This window comes from Coenobita brevimanus, chromosome 26 (assembly GCF_032717465.1).
Source record: "Coenobita brevimanus isolate Jiangsu-jjx chromosome 26, ASM3271746v2, whole genome shotgun sequence".
Lineage (NCBI taxonomy): Eukaryota > Metazoa > Arthropoda > Malacostraca > Decapoda > Coenobitidae > Coenobita > Coenobita brevimanus.
Window position 1 is genome coordinate 28,619,825 of NC_136979.1, and position 19,320 is coordinate 28,639,144.

Sequence of the window (19,320 nt, forward strand, 5' to 3'; positions counted from 1 at the left end):
TGTGTGTGTGTGTGTGTGTGTGTGTGTGTGTGTGTGTGTGTGTGTGTGTGTGTGTGTGTGTGTGTGTGTGTGTGTGTGTGTGTGTGTGTGTGTGTGTGTGTGTGTGTGTGTGTGTGTGTGTGTGTGTGTGTGTGTGTGTGTGTGTGTGTGTGTGTGTGTGTGTGTGTGTGTGTGTGTGTGATGTTTAGGTCGTGCTTAATATCTGTGGCACTTTAGGTTGTTGCTGCTTCTCGTGAAACGTGTAGATGCTAGGTGGAAAAGTGTTTTTGTCTATAACGAGAGTGTTGTTTGTGACTGTGCAATATTATGTCATCTGTTGTGTGTGTGTCTGGTGTATCTGTCATCTGGTTGCAGGCGGGTCCAGTTTGATGTCCTGCAGCAAAGTAGGTGGTCCCTCCTTAGCTGAACAAAATTATCTGGATGCAGTGGAAATAAATTAGAAAAGACTTTCTCAGGCTAAAGGTGGATAAGTGGTAATTTGTCTGTTTTGCGCCTGCCTCTGACGTCCCACCAAGGGAGGAGGGAGGACTTGGCCGTATGCACGTCGGCCTAGGTTTTCTTAGTACCTTATCCTTTCCACTGTATTATGCACGCGGCTGGTGAACATCCTGCTGCACGCTATCTATGTACACTGTATCTATATTACAGTGATTTAAATAACACACAGGATAATGTATGGGTGCATCACGTACTGTAAAACACGAGGTGCTAGAGAACCTAATTAACTGATGAGAATACGGAGCCTTATCATGCACCCAGTGTCTCCTCAAGTGCACTGAGGCTGAACTGGCGCCTGCTGTGATGCGGCTGAGTCACGTTCTTATGACATCAACCCTTGTTAGACGCTGCCAGTCGACACCAAAACAGTTTTAGCTCCTCACTCGCTGCCTGATAAGGTAGACACAGAATATCAACAGATCTTACAATCTACAGAATAGTACTAAACAACACAAAACAACGGCAATAAACATAAGAACAACGATAACACTGGCAATACCAAAAACAATAAAAACACAAACACCACACTTACCATCACCGACAACAAAATTTATATTATGATACTAATATTTATGAGATAATAATAATAACAATCATGATCACAGTGAACACAGCAACAACCTTTTATATGATCCTCTAACTATTAACACACGCTACCGTCTCCCAGCCAATCTCTTCCCATTCAGCTGCTAACATCTATCGACACATCACCCCGTCACAAGCACCAACCACCCACCAAACTCTTGACCAAGACTCGAGGCAGATAAACACCTGAAGAGGGCCATTGATTCGTGGGCTCAGGTACCTCCCGGCCCGTCTGAAGTCAAGTGTCACGTCTTGGGAAGAAAGTGAGTGGACGGAGAGTGTCTTCCGTTTTCTTACTTTCATTGAGCCATTATTAGTAAAATTCTCCCACTGATTCGCGGGCTTAGGTAGTCATTCACGAATTAAGTCCAAAGGTGATGCTACGTGGAGCAAGTGCGGGGTATGGAGGCAATTTTCTGTTTTTTGATACTTCAAGATATGTCTACCTTTGCCACTGTTTCCTGAGTTCTCTCCCGACCAGTTTAAAAACCCAAATGCTAAGTATTCTTTAGGTGCTTGCTGGAGGAACCGGCGTTAGGGAGTCATCTTTATTTTTACTATTTTCCACTTTATTATATCTCCCAGTATCAATATGTAGATGTGCTTGCAGTGTCTTTACTAAAGTAATAACTCAAAATGCCGTTTTCACTAGCGAAACTGAGATATCAAAAGTTCTACAACACAAACTAATATAGGCTTAAAAAAATCAGTTGGATCGGATATTTTTCTACTTCGCACCTGACACTTCCACACTCTGTAATACAAAGTATATCCGGGAAAAGAATACATAGGAAATAACTTCACTCTGGTTGAAGAAACACCTAATTTACGACGTAAGGGGAGCAGTAATGCAGAGCACGGGCCTGTCTCAAACATTTTACACGGAGAAAGTGAAACGCATTAAGCAACATCCGTTCTCATTATCATTACATTAGCATCACCTTACCACTCTCACACCTAGTCACACATCACCTGCCTAGCATGTCCTATCTCTAATCTCTTCCCATCTAACCTCCGTCTCACCTTTCCCTCTTCCCCACTCTACCCTCGTACCATTGCATCCCTCCCTCCTCACTTCTCGTATCTCATCCAGTGCCACCTCTGTCTCAGTCCTCTCCTTCACCTCTCTATTCTCAGTCAATCTCACCGCTCCCTCCTCTCCTCTTTTATCTCGCACCATCCTCCTTTTGTGTCATCATTCCACTCTCGCCATTCTCTTACCTGGTTTTACCTCACCTTTCTATTCACTTTCTTTTCTAATCTTGTCCTATCCCGCCTTCTTTCCTTCCTCACCTCTCTTGTCTTGCCCCACTTCACATTTCCCTCTACTTCCCAAGCTGTCCCACCTCCCCTTCCTCCTCCTCAGCTGTCTCACCTCTCCCTTTTCCTACTTCCCGCTGTTTCACTTCTCGCATCTTCTTCCCTCTGTCTCACCTCTTTCTCCTCTTCCCCATCTCACCTCTTCCTGGTCCTCCTAAAATCTGTTCCAGTTCCTCGCCTCCTCACTTCTCCCCACTCAAAGTTACTACTCGCATTTGTATCTCCCAGTCAGTAGCTATGGTCATGAAGGAAGCAGCGGAGGACAGTGACAGACGGGTCATGAGGTCACCATTCGTCTGTCAGGTGGCGGCCTGTATAACCTTCAGTTGGTGGTGAACAGGATGCCAGTGATAGCAGGATTCGTGTGTGTGTGTGTGTGTGTGTGTGTGTGTGTGTGTGTGTGTGTGTGTGTGTGTGTGTGTGTGTGTGTGTGTGTGTGTGTGTGTGTGTGTGCTGAGAAATATAGATATGTTAGTCTGCAAGAAGGAGATAAGAAAAGTGGAGTGTGGAGATAGCAGCAATGGAAGGGGTGAAAAAGTGAAGGGTGTATGCAGGCTCTGAGATGAATGACAGGAGGAAAATGTGAGGTGTGTAGTAAAAGTGAGAGATGTAGGGAACACGAGGAGAGCTTACATCGTGAGAGATGAGAGGTGAAAAGGGTGAGGAAGGAAGGGATGTGACGGGGAGAAGGGCGAGGGGAGGGGAGTGGTGGCAGGGTGGAGGGGTATATATGTACCCCGGAACCACGTCAAGGTGGACATTGTGAGGGTGTAGTGAGCGGTAGCAGGGCTCTCTCTCTCTCTCTCTCTCTCTCTCTCTCTCTCTCTCTCTCTCTCTCTCTCACACACACACACACACACACACACACACACAGTTCACTTTAATAAGCTTTTTAACTCTTCACTCTTACTCAAGTGGCCGCACACAACACTAGGGCCGTTTACGTGAGTGCAGTCAACTGTACACACTGTTTACATTCAGAAGATTTGTAACCTGATAAAATCGTCAAAGGAGTGTGATTATGCGGCAGTATATGACTCAGAGGGCGTCACAGTGGCCATTACACTTGGGTCCGACGGCAGTTGTTAGATCGATGAGAGTTTATGAGACTACTTTCGGCATAAAAATGAAGTCAGTGTTCGTACGGTAATATAAAGGGAAAGCTTTGTACTGTGCCTGTCGGACACATCTCGTCTCGTCCCTAGGAGCAGGCGATGCTCCACGTGAGACAAAAGCCGTAATGAGTATCGGTAATATTACTCATGTGTTAAAATAACAATTGTATAAAAAATTTTGCTGACCTGCCATTAACTGTATAATCTGTTAAGTACGAACATCACTTAACTGCATTCAGTTACCACCATATGGTTTCAGTGAGTTTAAGAAACGCCTCACGTACCATATAGACTAAATAAATTCGAGAGGGTTACTTATGAATGAGGAAAACTACTCTGTTCCTTTGTCATGTGAAAAGTTATCATCTATCAACCTATTCTATCTGTCTCTTTCTAGAGAGAGAGAGAGAGATTGACAGACAGACAGATAGATAGATGGATGGATGAATGTCGCATTTGCTAAATTACAGTGATGCTGTTATGATACCCTCGCCCCCCCCCCCTCCTAAACACAGACAGTTCTACAATTATAGTAATAAAAGCACTCCAGTATAACATTCAGGCAGTTGATAAGAGTGTCATCGAATTCCACTCTCATCAAACAAGACAATCGGGGAGAGTAAGAATTAATAATGGCAATATGGTTGGGGTAAGGTGCATAACTGTGTGGGCCATGCATTCTCCACCTATCTCAAATTATCTCTTCCTCCTCTCATATTCCCTCCCACCCACAGTACTGCTCAACAACATGCTACAAGAACGCTCCTCAAATGTACCAAGGCTGCTGCCAGAAGACAAGTGTGCTAGAAAAGCAATGAGGAAAAATCTGAGTACACGTCACAACAACGATCTAAATATGCTGTGCTCTCTAATGCATATCCATGTAGCATGTTCTCCTACTGTAAGCCATTTCAGCACCGCCTTCAAAGTTTCTCTGACGAGGATGATCACGCTCACTATTTTTAATCATGACCTAACTAAATCTTACCCAGTGTAACCTAACCTAAGCTAATATAACCTAGTCTAACTGTAATCTAGTCAACTAATTTAACTTAAACTTGACCCGCCTGAAAAAGAAGAGTCCAGTTCGACTACAGCTCAGATTTTTTTACAATGAGGTATCTTTTCCTACAGACTGCAGCGTGAGGGTGGGGACATGCGGTGAGCACCTGTACCTGAAGTATGACCACTGGTACTCATAATGACACAACTTGGTATACAGCCATTGACTCCTTCGGCCCAACGACGTCTTTTATAATTTAATCCCATGAGACAATTTCATTCAACGATTTAGCTTCAATTCTGGCACTGTGAGATGTGGTGAAGCCTATTATATTTAACCTCTCCAATTCGAAAAGTCTACTCACACCTAAAAAACAAGAAAATAAAAGGAAATACCCTGATTCATGAGCTCATGCCTTTAGTGCGATGATTTTTCAAGTTATATTCCTGCAGCCTCAAGACAATTTCATTATTCTTGAGAGGCCGTTTGCAGTGATGGGATTAACGACAATATTCGTCATCACATTTAGTACAATGACGTTTCAGTCATTATCTTCTTGCTACTCTCACATGCTTTTATTCAGCGCACGAAAACAAAACTACGAACCACTATCATCGCATTTTCGGACCGGTCAGATTCTTGACAAAGTCTGCCTCCTCCTTGCCCCTATTCCAGGGTTGGAAAAAAATCACTGATTTTTTTTTTTAAATCAAAAAATCGATTTTTTTTAATTTAAATCGGATTTTTTACAATTTAAATCAGATTTTTTTTTTTTAATGTTATTTTTTTCCAACCCTGTTTGTGCCTTTGGTAATTCTGTCAAAAGAGTACCATACTGGGTCTTTTTTCCTCTCACTTGCTGCAATGCGTCCATTAGGCATGATTATATATCACTGTTCAAATAAACAGACTTACAAAAATGAAAATAATAATGTGAATGGGAAGTGGGAGTAAGGCAGTGCACCACAGGCAGCACTTCTTGGTATGAGGGAGGTTACTCAGTCTCACAGACTCACACTGTCAGATACTGAAGAAGGCTGCCAACTTGTCTTTTTTTTTTTGTCAAATCAGGATCATAATCATTAGACTGAATCATGTTACTGTGTATTCAAAGAACAGTGTAGTTCATAATATTATGTTAACACTATTAATCACATGTATTGTTATTATCAAAGAGCCTTCTTTCCACTGTTTTTTTAATATTTGCCTTGTAACAAAAGGCAGTCACTGGTGCCTGACTTGATCACGATCAGTACAGGAAGAGTACAGGCCAAGCAGACTTGATGCATCTGAACAATACACATTCATGACATTCTCTGTCTTCTTCATTTTTACTGAATTTATATCAAAAAATCCATTTTGATTTAAATCATGATTTTTTTCACTCTGATTTAAATCGATAATAATAATAATAATAATAATAATGCAGCGGCAGCGGCAGCAGCAGCAGCAGCAGCAGTACTGGGAACCTGGACTGTATTCTAACTATTCTACGTACTAAAATGAGTGGCGACTGGTGTACTCACAACTGACTGTCTATTACCCCCATTCAGTCAATAGGCATTATACCTAAACCTACTTCCTTCTTCCACCATCTCCCTCTCCTCCCGCCGCCCACCCCTACATGATAAAGTAATGAGGAGCGCGAGGTCGATCCGTGGCCAAAAATGTTAGAGGGGCTCCAGGGGTAATGAACTTATCAATACGGGAAATCGATGTGTAATAAGGCACGAAGAAAATGTCCAGGTCGATAATGAGAGAGAGAGAGAGAGAGAGAGAGAGAGAGAGAGAGAGAGAGAGAGAGAGAGAGAGAGAGAGAGATTCACAAGAGTTACAGACATTAAGGTTCTTCAAAAAACTTTAGGACCAATACAGAGAAAATACAATTCACTGTAGGTGCCATCTATAACCTTCCCCTTCTCCCATCATCGTAGCACTATCCTCCCCTCACGCCACGAAGTCTCCCCCAACCTGAATACAGTCGTCTGGCGATAACAAGAAAACAAAAAATATAATATAAAGCCGACCTCGTTTTAGCAGGGAACAACATCTCCATCTTTACTTCAACTGGCATCATTGTCATTATTTTCTATAGCATTACTCTTAAATGCGTCAGTACATCTCCGATGACATACTTTACGCTCCGGTTGTTGGAAATAATCAAATACAATTGTTGGAAATAATAAAATATACTTCTTGCGCAATCATAAGAATTACTCACACACACATACACACACACACACACACACACACACATACAGACTCTCTCTCTCTCTCTCTCTCTCCATCACACACCCACAAAGGCTACCCAGTATCCTCAGTGCTGACAACACTGAGGCTCATTGTACTCACCTGACCGCACCTTGCTATACCGGAAGCGCCAATCACCTGATCACTTACCTGCCGACAAAGACGATACATTAAAGGATTTTGTCAGTAATACGCACCCAATATGATAATGACAGTGATGATGATGATGATGATGATGGAGATGGTGTGGTGACGACGACGAAGACGATGACGACGATGATGAGGGGCGTATGGTAACACAAATTATATGAGAAAAGCACTGACAAATTTTGCGCTTACCTTACTACTACTTCTACTGCTGCTACAACTACTACTACTACCATCACCACCACCACCACCGCTACTTCTGCTACTACTACTCTTACTATTACTACCACTACCACCACTACCACCACCACCACCCCCGCCAGCAATACTACTACTACTACTACTACTACTACCACTACTGCCTCTTCTATTACTACTACTACTACTACTTCTACTACTACCATTACTGCTTCTACTACTACTAGCACCACCACCACTACTTCTACTACCGGTACCACCACTATCACTACTACTACTACTACTATGACTGCATCCCCATTACTCTTGATCTTTAAAGCTTGTAATGGCAACTAACCTCCCCATGATATGCATTTTTACGATCAGCTATTTTCCGCCAACGATACCACCACTACCACCATATCATCACCACCACCATCACCACCTGCATCAACATACACATCACCACCACCAACGCCACCTGCATCAACATAGATATCACCACCACTATCTGCATCGACATCACATCAACACCACCACCATCATCAAAACAACTAATACCCGCACCTTATAGTTCAAGATAATAAATATGGACAGCATTCGTATGTTGTTTAACGACGGAATAGAAAGAAATGAAATGCAGAACTCTAACAGAGAGAGAGAGAGAGAGAGAGAGAGAGAGAGAGAGAGAGAGAGAGAGAGAGAGAGAGAGAGAGAGAGAGAGAGAGAGAGAGAGAGATTAGTGATGTGAGTGAGTGTGGAAGAGAAAGAGGATCAAGGAAGGAATTACGTATACATAATGGAGAGAGTGGAGTACAGGATAAAACGAGTTGGGCAGTGGCCATGAATGACGCAAGCACAGAAGTGAGAGAAAATGAAAGGAGATGAGTAAGACTGGGCTAGGAAGTACTGTACGTGACAGTGAACAAGAAAGAGTAAACAATGGCTCTATTTTTACCTCCTTGGCCTCATTTCTCCACAGATATACTCCCCATAAACCTATTTTTCCCACATGGATCCATTCCTCCCAGGGGCATATTCACCCCATATTCCAACTAACCCCCACCCATCCATCCTTCCTACCCACCTACCCCGCTCACTCACCCACCATCCATTCTGCCCAAGCCCGCCCACCCACACTGGGCAACCCACCTTAGCAACACCACCTCGGTCACTCCATCTATCCCACTCACCTTCCCAACATGACCACCCATCCATCCTCCCACCACTGCACCCACCCGGCCACCAAGCTCCACCAAAATGGTTACAAGTTTACACACACATTCGCAGGGAATTGCTTTTAAAGTATGGACAAAAGCCTCGCGGCCCTATCACGCCGCTCAAGGGTTGTCCAAATTAGAGCCACTCTTACTTTGGAGCAAGTGCTTTGCGGCCCGATAGAGCCGCAAAGCACTTGCCCAAATGAAAGCCGTTTCTGAACAGTTATCATCACCTACATCACCACCACCACCATCATTACAGCTACCACCACCACCACCAACATCACCATCACACTCACCATCACCACCAGTAGCAACACAGCTACCACCACCATTACCATCACAGCTACCACCACCACCATCATCACGTCCTACTATGACATTCAGGTAGGAAGGAGATTAACGTTCTGACCAGGAATCGATGATTAATAACATTAATCTCTTTCCAGCTATGGCAAGGTTAATATACTTAGCTGGGCAAACCCCGACTGGGAGGCAAAGCACCTGCCCAAATGAGAGCCGTTTCTGAACAGCTACCACCACCACCACCACCACCACCTACCACCATCACAGCTGCCACCACCACCACCATCACCACCGACCACCATCACAGCTGCCACCACCACCACCATCGACCACCATCACAGCTGCCACCACCACCACCACCGACCACCATCACAGCTGCCACCACAACCATCATCACCACAGCTTCCACCACCACAGCTGCCACTACCATCACCACAGCTACCATTACCACCACCACCATCATCACCACCACCACCACCATCATCACCACCACCACCATCGACAATCATCACAGCTGCCATCAACACCACAACCACCATCACAGCTATCACCACCACCAATACAGCTACCATCAACACAACCATCATCACCACCACCATCACCACCACAACTACCACTAACACCATCATCACCACAGCTACCACTACCACCATCACCACCACCACCACAGCTACCACCACCACCCACCACCATCACCACAACTACCAACACAGCTGCCAGCACCACAGCTACCACCACCACCCACCACCACCACCACAGCTACCACCACCACCACCACCACCATCACCAACATCATAACAGCTACCACCACCACCACCACAGCTACTACCACCACCATGATCATTACAGCTACCACCACTACCACTATCAGCATCACAGTTACCACCACAGCTGCCACCACCACCACAGCTACTGTCACCACCATCATCATCATCATACCAATACCACCACCACCACAGCTGCCACCACCACCACAGCTACTGTCACCACCACCATCATCATCATCATCATACCAATACCACCACCACCACAGCTACCACCACCACAAGCAGCATCATCACACTTACCATCACTACAACCACCACCAACATCACTATCACAGTTACCAACACCACTATCACCATCACAGTTACAACCACCACCACCATATCAGCTACCACCATCACCACCACAGCTACCATCATCATCATCAGAGTCACCACCACCACAGCCACAATCTCAGCTACCACCATCATTACCACCACCACCACTACCACCACAACCACCACCACAACTACTACCACCACCATCATCACAGCCACCACCACACCACCACCACCATCATTTTCTGCTTAATAAAATCGTCTGTTCGCAGCATCAGAGAAGTAACACATTGGAGTGTAGATGTACAAACCCCCTGTTCTGTGTGTGTGTGTGTGTGTGTGTGTGTGTGTGTGTGTGTGTGTGTGTGTGCGCGCACACACACACACAAAGACGTATGAAAAACTCCACGGAAATGCACCGCCGCCTCTTTCACGTGCGCATATTTTAGCACCAATTGAGACAATTATTAGGGGGCTAAAACATCCCCTCAGATGATAATAATTGTAATGCAATTGAAACTGGCCACCAGGGGCCAAGTTACACCCATAGTGCCAAGTTTCACCAATATATTTTTTTCCAGTTTTGGCTGAACTACACACACACACACACACACACACACACACACACACACACACACGCACGCACGCACGCACGCACGCACGCACGCACGCACGCGCGCGCGCGCTCCGGACTATAGTTTATTAGACGGCAAGGACTGGAGCGGGTAAATAAGGGAGTGAAAGTGTGATGGAAGTGACTCAAGTGAGATGGCGAGGCAATAAGAGATACTGACGGAAGGAGTGACAGCATCCAATGAAGCAGACTAATGGGAAATGAGAGATTAATCGAGTGTGAGGGAAAGATGAGTAAAACAGTGAGACAGTGAAAACAAGAGTGAAAGTACTGGCAGACTAATGTAGCGAGCAAGGAAGGGTGTACGTATGTGAGTGGCTGTATAAGCAAAGTGAGCTGGTACGAACCACAGAGTGAGTATGTGAGCGTGAGAGTGAGAGCAAGCTGCAAGTGGAATGAGATGTGAGAGAGGGAGAGGAAAATATAAGTGATATGGTGCGAGTATAGCAAGGAAGTGAGAGTGTGAGAGTACATCATGTACAGGTACGTATCGTGAAATAGTAGGCAACAGTGAGACTGTGAGGTGTAAACAAGGGAGTAAGTGAAAGCATAAGCAGAATGAGACTGCGACCAGCGGATGACGTGAGTGAGACAGAGGAGTGAGAGGGTAAGATGAGTTAGACAGTGGATGCAGGCAACGAAGTGGGTTAAAATTTAGGCAGAGTAAGATACTGAGTAAAAAAGTGATGCAATGAGTGAGAGAGAAGGTAGACAAAGGTAGGGTGAAGCCTTTAGCGTGCCTGACTCATTAGCACAGGGGCTGTCAGCAAACACAGGGCGCCACCAACACACAGCCACCACAACCATCGCACATACCCACACCATGGCAACTATTCTACATGGATCTAAACATCTACACTATGATGACGATTCTTCTATGTATTGTTGCTATCTTCAGAGGGCTCAACTCATTATAGAAAAAATTCGAACTAAAAAGTTACATGAAGCCATTACTGACCCCTACAACACGCAAGGTCTTTCCGATTTTAAACATGAGTGTCCTGAGAAAACAAAACTAAAAAGAAAAGCGTGATCGTACTGAAGGAGTTACCGTAGGAGGTAAATCTCTTCAACACAATGAGGTCTTTAGAGTAATCTTGCTAAGACTACGATATTTTGTTCAGGTTAGGAGAGCTCCGTTGTCAGGAAAAGGACAATTAAAGCTGTATTTAATCACATCACTTCAAACAATCTCTCTACAACTGAATATGATCGTCCGGAGATAGGAAGAATTAAGCAAAAACAGAAACCATCACACTGAACGGATAAATGAATAAAAATGTTGTCTTCCTTGCCAGATTTTTCTTATCGTGAGACGGTCGTATTTCAGCTTAAGGAAGGACTTGGACGAAAGGGGTTAGTGATGGCATTTAAATATAAGTATTTTTTAATATGATAACAATGGGATCACTGCTAACAACAGCAACTCTCTCTCTCTCTCTCTCGGTGTGTCAGAGGCTAAGAACACCACCACCACGCCATAAACACCTTTGCCTCGTAGGACCACACTCTGTTTTTTGTTGGACCGATCAGCGGCGTAAGAAGGCAGCCCCGCAGTGTGTAGGAGACAGGGAGCTTGGCTGGGTAAACAGGGGTGGCTGGGGAGGTCAATGACACACACACACAAAAAAAAAGGCACACACACACACACACACACACACACACACACACACACACACACAAAAACACGCATACACATAGCATACTGTACATGTGCATCCATAACAATTAATATATATGCATAAATTCATACATACTCACTGGAGCAATTAAGCGCACACTGAGATTAACGTTAAACACACATCAACAAAACCCAAACACACCTGAAAACAAGCAGAGAAAACGCACACACAGCAGCAACATGCAGGCATGAACACACACGCAAGCAAATAAACACCTACTGCAAGAACTGCCCACTAAAACGCTTCAACATAAACATTTCTCAACATACACATACCCTCACGCTTTAACACTCCACTTCAACACCCTCTCTCTCTCTCTCTCTCTCTCTCTCTCTCTTTGTGTGTGTGTGTGTGTGTGTGTGTGTGTGCGCGCGCGCGTGTGATGACAGCTAATCTAAGGAGAGGCGTTATTACAGCCCTCACTGCTACCCTGTCTGGTCCCTGGAGTATAGCCCAGACAACAACAATATGGTGAAGATGGGGCCTAACCACACTTGCACCACACCCCCTCCACGTCACACCCTGCACATTACACCCCCTACACTACACTCTCCACACTATTACTCCCTCACCACACCCTCCACACAATATCCTTATCACAGTACCTCCACACCACATTCTCCATACTACCCTCCTTACCACACTGTTCACACACCACACCACGCGTGTTACATCTCCACACAACACACTCCTCACCACATCTCAACATCACATCATATCACATGATTTTAACATACTTTGGTATGATTTGTCCTTGACAGCTTACTTTTTATTTTTTTTTTAATTCAAACCAACGGTAAACAACAACACTGAGCTCAGATTCATCTCTGTAAAAGCACTAGCTCACGTCCTATGATATTAAACAGGTGAGAAACTACCACCGCAGCAAAAAGGTTAAAAACTATTTCAATAAACGTTCTGACCGCGAACTAAGAATTAAGAACATGTATCTCTCTCCGGCTGAAGCAAGGGTGATGTACTTAGCTCGGTAAGGTATTACTTAACATGAATTGAAGGTACTGTCCTTTCATAATGAAACCTTTGTTATAGGTATGTTTGCAACTGTTTTTTTTAACCAAAGCGGTGATTCGCTTGTCAAACATTTAAGAGGACCAATAATACTCTACTTAGCTTTGGAGGCTTCCTGGCACATTTTTAACATTATTTCTTCCTATGGCATGTTAACATTCTATTGCCCGTAATATACAGAAATTTACTGCAAAATCAAATTGACATAAGCAACATGGAAGAAAACATAAAAGTGTAACATGTACAATTAATCTCTAAGGAAGCGATATTTGAAAACCTCCTAAACCCACAAGAAAACAGCCCAAGATCACCACTGCAGCGATAAGCACAATTTATTGGTTCCATGGATCATCATTTCTAACTAGACGATGTTTCTTTTACGCACCTCAGACCCCGCTGAAAGATAAAACCAAAACAGCTTCTTTTTCAACGGTGAGTTATTAAGTCATATCGTTTGTGTACAGACTCCTCCACGCGCCATGTTTCTCAGTAGAATAAACCCACTCATCACCCGCCAGACTTCAACACCCTCGCTCACACATTCCACCCCCTATCTCAAAATAATCAAACATCCGATTTCATTCTGGGAACTTGTGGCTTCGCCGCTCTTATTTTTCTCCATCGGTGGTGAGTGAATGAGACTTCTGAAAGCAAAGCGATCAGTCAGACCAGGAAATTTAAAGCAGTGTATCAAGAGAATGGCTGTGGCGAGACACTCAAGAGGCAGCTGCAAGCAGGATGATGGAGGGGTGGAAGGGGAGGGAGGGGAGCGGCGGATATCCTTGAATACACACTCCTAACCTTCCTATGACTTTATTCAGTCAGCCTTACTCCTAGGTAGTAAAGAGGGCCAGTGATCAGTAGACTGCGATAATAATAGCTGATGTTACCCCGCAGGGTCAGAGTTTACTAGTCAATCAACTAGCGGTTAAAATTTTCTTCTCAAAATACGTCTACTATAGATCAACGAGGCTCTAATGATATACTCGTTTCAGTGACCAGCAAACTATGGTAATAATCTTTGTTCCTGTAATACCTACTCAGGACTAAAACAACTTGGAAGTAACAATTTCCTTCACTCAAATATCACCTCAACCACCAGATATTGTTGATCTGTTGGTTGTTATACTAGCAGACTACCTCAACATTATGTTTCCTAAGTATTATAGATCACTTTTTTTTTCTTTAGTATCCTACATGTTCATTATTCTGTCTGTTACTTAACTTGCCTTTACGCTAATGAAGCACTCAAGTTCTCATCCTGCTTAATCATCCAAGCCTGTATAATAACAACAAACCCCACGTCGTGTGTTTGGCTATCAGTTTTCCTGTATATCACTGGTTTTGTCTCATCTACCTCACAGCGTCCCCCTATTAGTCAAACGTCACAACTCTACATTTCACAGAGCCCAATTTCTCCCAGATGACATCCTTCCCAGCAACCTCTTCTCCCACTTCCCTCTTCCCCCCTTCTAATCTTCACGTTTTCTCTCCACCAGTTCCATCTACTCCAGTTCATCTTCACAGGCTCATATCTTTATCACCTCCACACCCTTTCATCAGCAGGTTTTCTTCCCATCACCTTCGTTTGCTCTCCCAAACAAGCTTTATCTCTTACAGCTTTTCTTCCCTCTCTCTACCTCCCCCAGTTCCTTTTCTCAATAGCTCCATGTCCTTCCTCCACTAACTCCGTATTCTCTCTCCACCACATCCAACTCCTTTTCTCACCAGCTTCACTTCCCATCGGCTCCACTTTCTCTCTCCTCACTACCTCCACCTCTTCTCTCTATCTGCTCCACATCATTACTAACACTAGATCCATACCCTGCCTCCACTAGTTCCCTCTCTTCCCTCCACCATTTTTACTTCATCTCTTCAACAACCCATCTACTTTCCCGACGAGCTCCATCTCCCCACTCTCAACCGGCTCTCCGTCTTTTCTCCACTCTCCCCATCTCCTCTCCCCACCAACTCCACCTCCTCTCTTTACTAACTCCATCTCCCCATTAGCTCTACCTCCAATCTCATTCGGCCCTCTATTTTCTCCCCACCAGCTTTACCTCTGCTTCACACCAACATCACCCTCTCTCTCCCACAAGCGCCATCTCCTCTCTCCACCAGCTCTACCTCACTCCATCTCCTCCTCCACCACAACTTGATCCCGTCCGTAAAACTCCAAACGGTGGAAAATGCAATTACACGGAAACTGAGTTCGGGGCGACGTCACATATCTCCCCCGGCTCTAATGCCAATTCCGAAAGGCAATCGTGGCCCGCCCGGGGGGAGAAATTTTAATCAGGAGGAGGAGTTTTGTGGAAGCAGAATGAAGGGAAGGGTCGCTGGCTGGTGTAAAAGGGGTAAAGTCACTGGGGGATTAGAAGGAGGGTAGGACTAACACAAGGTACAGATAGCTGATGTAGGCGGAGGTATGGTGTATGATTTGGTTATCTGACTGATGTGGACTAACGGCAGCTTTTGAGATTCCACCCCACAAACTCAGTGGCTGTCACTGGGGCTCGAACCCATGTCAGGAGCGTCCTCCACACACCTAGCCAACACCCAACCGACCAAGCCACCAAGTCACCTTGCTGGTGTGGTGTGGAAAATACCTCAAAATACGGTAGCAAAAGCCTGCTAGAGGGTTGCGGGTAGGGTTCGAGTCATGATCGTATTCTAAAATCGCATCAATAAAACTTAATGGGCAAACGTGCAGAAAAACCCCTAAAAATTAAGGAAGATTATTTGATGGATAAGTTATGGTTATTTGATGTGATCAACCTACATCCGACATTACGGAGTGTAATCTGTTTATAATTACAGCGCAATCATCAACGATATACAGGAGGCCGGACATGTTCTCTCTTTGTCATAAGCTTCAGATTTCGACACAAACTGAGGGTTTGCCTTTCCCTTCGCGTCCTCAGGGTTTACTGATACGACCCTAGGAAGCTAGTATTGGTCTCTTCCCGGCCGAGAACGTCAATAGTTTTTCATTTCTGCTGCTCCTGACGATTTCATTCATTTTAGGAGAGCACCCTAGTAGTGACTGGGTTAAAGAAGTTGTGCCTGACTCTCTAGGTCGAAAAATGTAAGTTGAATAAAATCGCCAGGAGATAGTCTAATACAAATAAAAATGTCGTACTCGAGATGAAGAAGCTTACAGTTTTATTCTACAGCACACGGGCCTACGATGGCGGTATATCCTGTGGTGGCTAAAATCGTCTGGTGTTGGCCAAACTAACAGTGCGAGTAAAGTAAGTGGCATTGTAAGGGAAACAACTGGACACTGTTCCTAATGTCTATTCTACAGGTGGCCTCTCCCAGGCTGAATAAAATTGTTTGGTAGTAGCAAATGCGAAATATACAAAGCAGCCTTTACATAACCCTCATCCACTCTACCAGGCGATTCCTTTTGTGTTGCGGGGACGGCTCTGTCAAAGTTATCAATTACTATCTTTCAACATCTATTCATTTCCTATTCCCACTCCTACACCCACACCCACACCAGCATACTCAGCCAGACACCAAATACTCAGCCACATACAAGGTACCACCAGATGAGTTTGTAGTGGAGCGCTATTTCTTGACCACCCTGTATAACATGGTACTGACGGGGTTAAAATTACCACCCACGTTACACAGGCCTACGAGGTGGAATTTGAGAAACAAGTGTTACACCTTTACGGCCTGAAAGCACTCGGAATATTGGCTGAGATTATCATCAGATGATTTTGTTCAGCTAAGAGAAATCGTAGCAGTCAGTGTTTTGATTATCTTCATCAATCTTTTAGCTGCTCTGACACTGAAGTATTAATTTTGACAAACACCTACCGATTACATGGATCTGAGAGAAATCCAAGCACATAAAAGAGTTGAAAATTATCATTATTAATTCCTCCGATGCTCCGAACCTACTCAGCTATTTTATCAAGGTCGAGTTGGCTGGATGACTTATAAACCGAGAAACACGTGCCAAGAGTTTGATATCCCTTTTTAAACTCGACAATGGACGAAATGACTACCTGGTAGGTAGTGTGAAGCGCACATATAAAGCAAAATACCTCCTAAATTTGTACAGAGAAAACTCTCTGGCCCATTTCACTGGCCATGCAGTTGACTGCTGTTCCCTTTTCGTGCTTTCTTTTTCCTTGTTATCTGAGCCCTAATTAACCATTCTTAGGTGAAAAAAAAATACAAGGTTATGGCGACGGCAACGGCGACGACGACGGCGATGACAGTGCTACTGCTGGTAATGACAGCGATAACAGAAATACTAGTGGCCAAAAGGATAAAATTAGTATCATAATACTGACATTAATCGCGTGACTAGGGCGTGGAGGGGAGGGTGCTGAATGGCACACCAGCTGATGCAGACATTCGTCGGATTAGCTAGGATACAGGACCAAAAAACTTTCTGCTGCCTAAAAGCAAGCACTGCTATAACACCAACCAGCAGATGCAAGGTCAACGAGATTTTCATTAGTTTATATTGGTGACGGTTTTTGTAATTATCTTCTAAATTCTCCAACATATCCGTATTTTATACTGCTACACATCCATATGTTCACCCATACACTCGATATGTCCACTCATGAATATCTGCTTCTCCTCACCTCCATCATATCCTTCTCTAACCAAATCGTTCCAAGAAACAAAACGCTTTCCCACTCTTCCTTATCCCTATCGCTTAATTTTCCCCTGTTCTTTCGACATGTTTCACCTCAACTTCCATTCCTCTCTGAGTGTCACATCCTATACTATGCGTCTCTCACTTATGTTATTTCAGATATTGTAATCATTGCAGATAGTGCAATGAGTGTGTGTGTGTGTGTGTGTGTGTGTGTGTGTGTGTGTGTGTGTGTGTGCTATAATAAAAATGGTTTCGTTTTCAAGTCTGCTATAGTCTTTTGCCTTAACCTGATCCATTTTTTTTTCCTTTCACGGCTTAATTCATGTGGCTTAATGGAAGAACAAGATAAACTATCTTTTCCATAATAGTACATCCTTTCCATAACACTACATCCTTTCCATAGTGTTTCTCCATGACTAACATCGTTATTCAATGTTCATCTCTTGTTGCAAAATATGTATTCATTATGGAGAAATAGCAGTTTTAGGCCAGGTTAGAGTAAGAAGGGATTAGTGTTGAGTGCCTCTGCCTGAGTGTAGCTGCGTTCAGGTACTCGACGGTGGTTTCATTCTCCATTCGCACAAAGTATTTCACCTGTGACATCCAAGGTAGGGAAGAGGACTGGAGAGAGCCTGAGGAATAGAAAGAACGAGGTGCAGAGTTGGTTGCTGATATAAAGGCGAAGGCGGAGGAGGTAAGGAGGTCTGTCAAAAGGTTGTTAGTGACAGTGGGTTAGAGTGCTTTTATAGAGGTGAAGGGGTTGTACTTACACGTGTTACAGGTCAGTTTCTAAATGTATGAATTGAGATTAGTTGCTGGGGTGAATGTGTCTTTTGGGATGGTGACGGGAGTGGCGTAGCCCAGAGGAGTGGCCGGGATGTCACTGGTCACCATTAATTTTCCACGGCCACCCCAAATTTCCAGGAAGAATGCCATAGACTCTTGTGCCATCCAGAATTAGGCTTGACTACCTCCTAGCCATCCTTTTTTAAATCCTAGCTACGCCTCTGGATCCTGGCCCAACAGGTGGTAAAGGCCGGCCGTACAAGATATTTTGTGTGGCCGTAGAAGGAAGTGGTAACATGGAGGCACGGGATGGTGTCAGGACAAAGGGGTTGCCAGTAGTACAATAGATTGGGGTTATATAAAGTGACCACTGGCTACCTTGGTCAGTGGAGTACTTTGCTGGAGCTTAGATATGAATACCGGGGGTCAGTAATGTCCTTTTTTGACGCAAGAAATAACTGAGATGTGTATTTTGTCTTATCTTTAGCATTTGTTCTCTGGTGCACGAGCACTCTTTTTATGCTGAAGACCAATGTTAACAGTTGTAAGTCAAATGTGATACAACTACGCTTTAGATAGTATTATTTGATTATTTATTCTTCTGTAGATAGTATTAGCTGACAATCTATAACTTTTGGAGTAAAATTTATCATGACTTCTAGAATAGTTGAATGGGGTATATACTGGCAATCTTTATGGCCGTCTTGAGGTTGATTCTGCAACAGTGTGTTCTCGAGTGTTTTTTTTTTTTTTTCTTTGACGTATAATCAGATATACATTGTGCACGATGTATGAGTGTCGAGTATTTGGAGTAAACTGCTCTGGACTGGTTTGGCTCTTGTGAAGAAATGCCTTA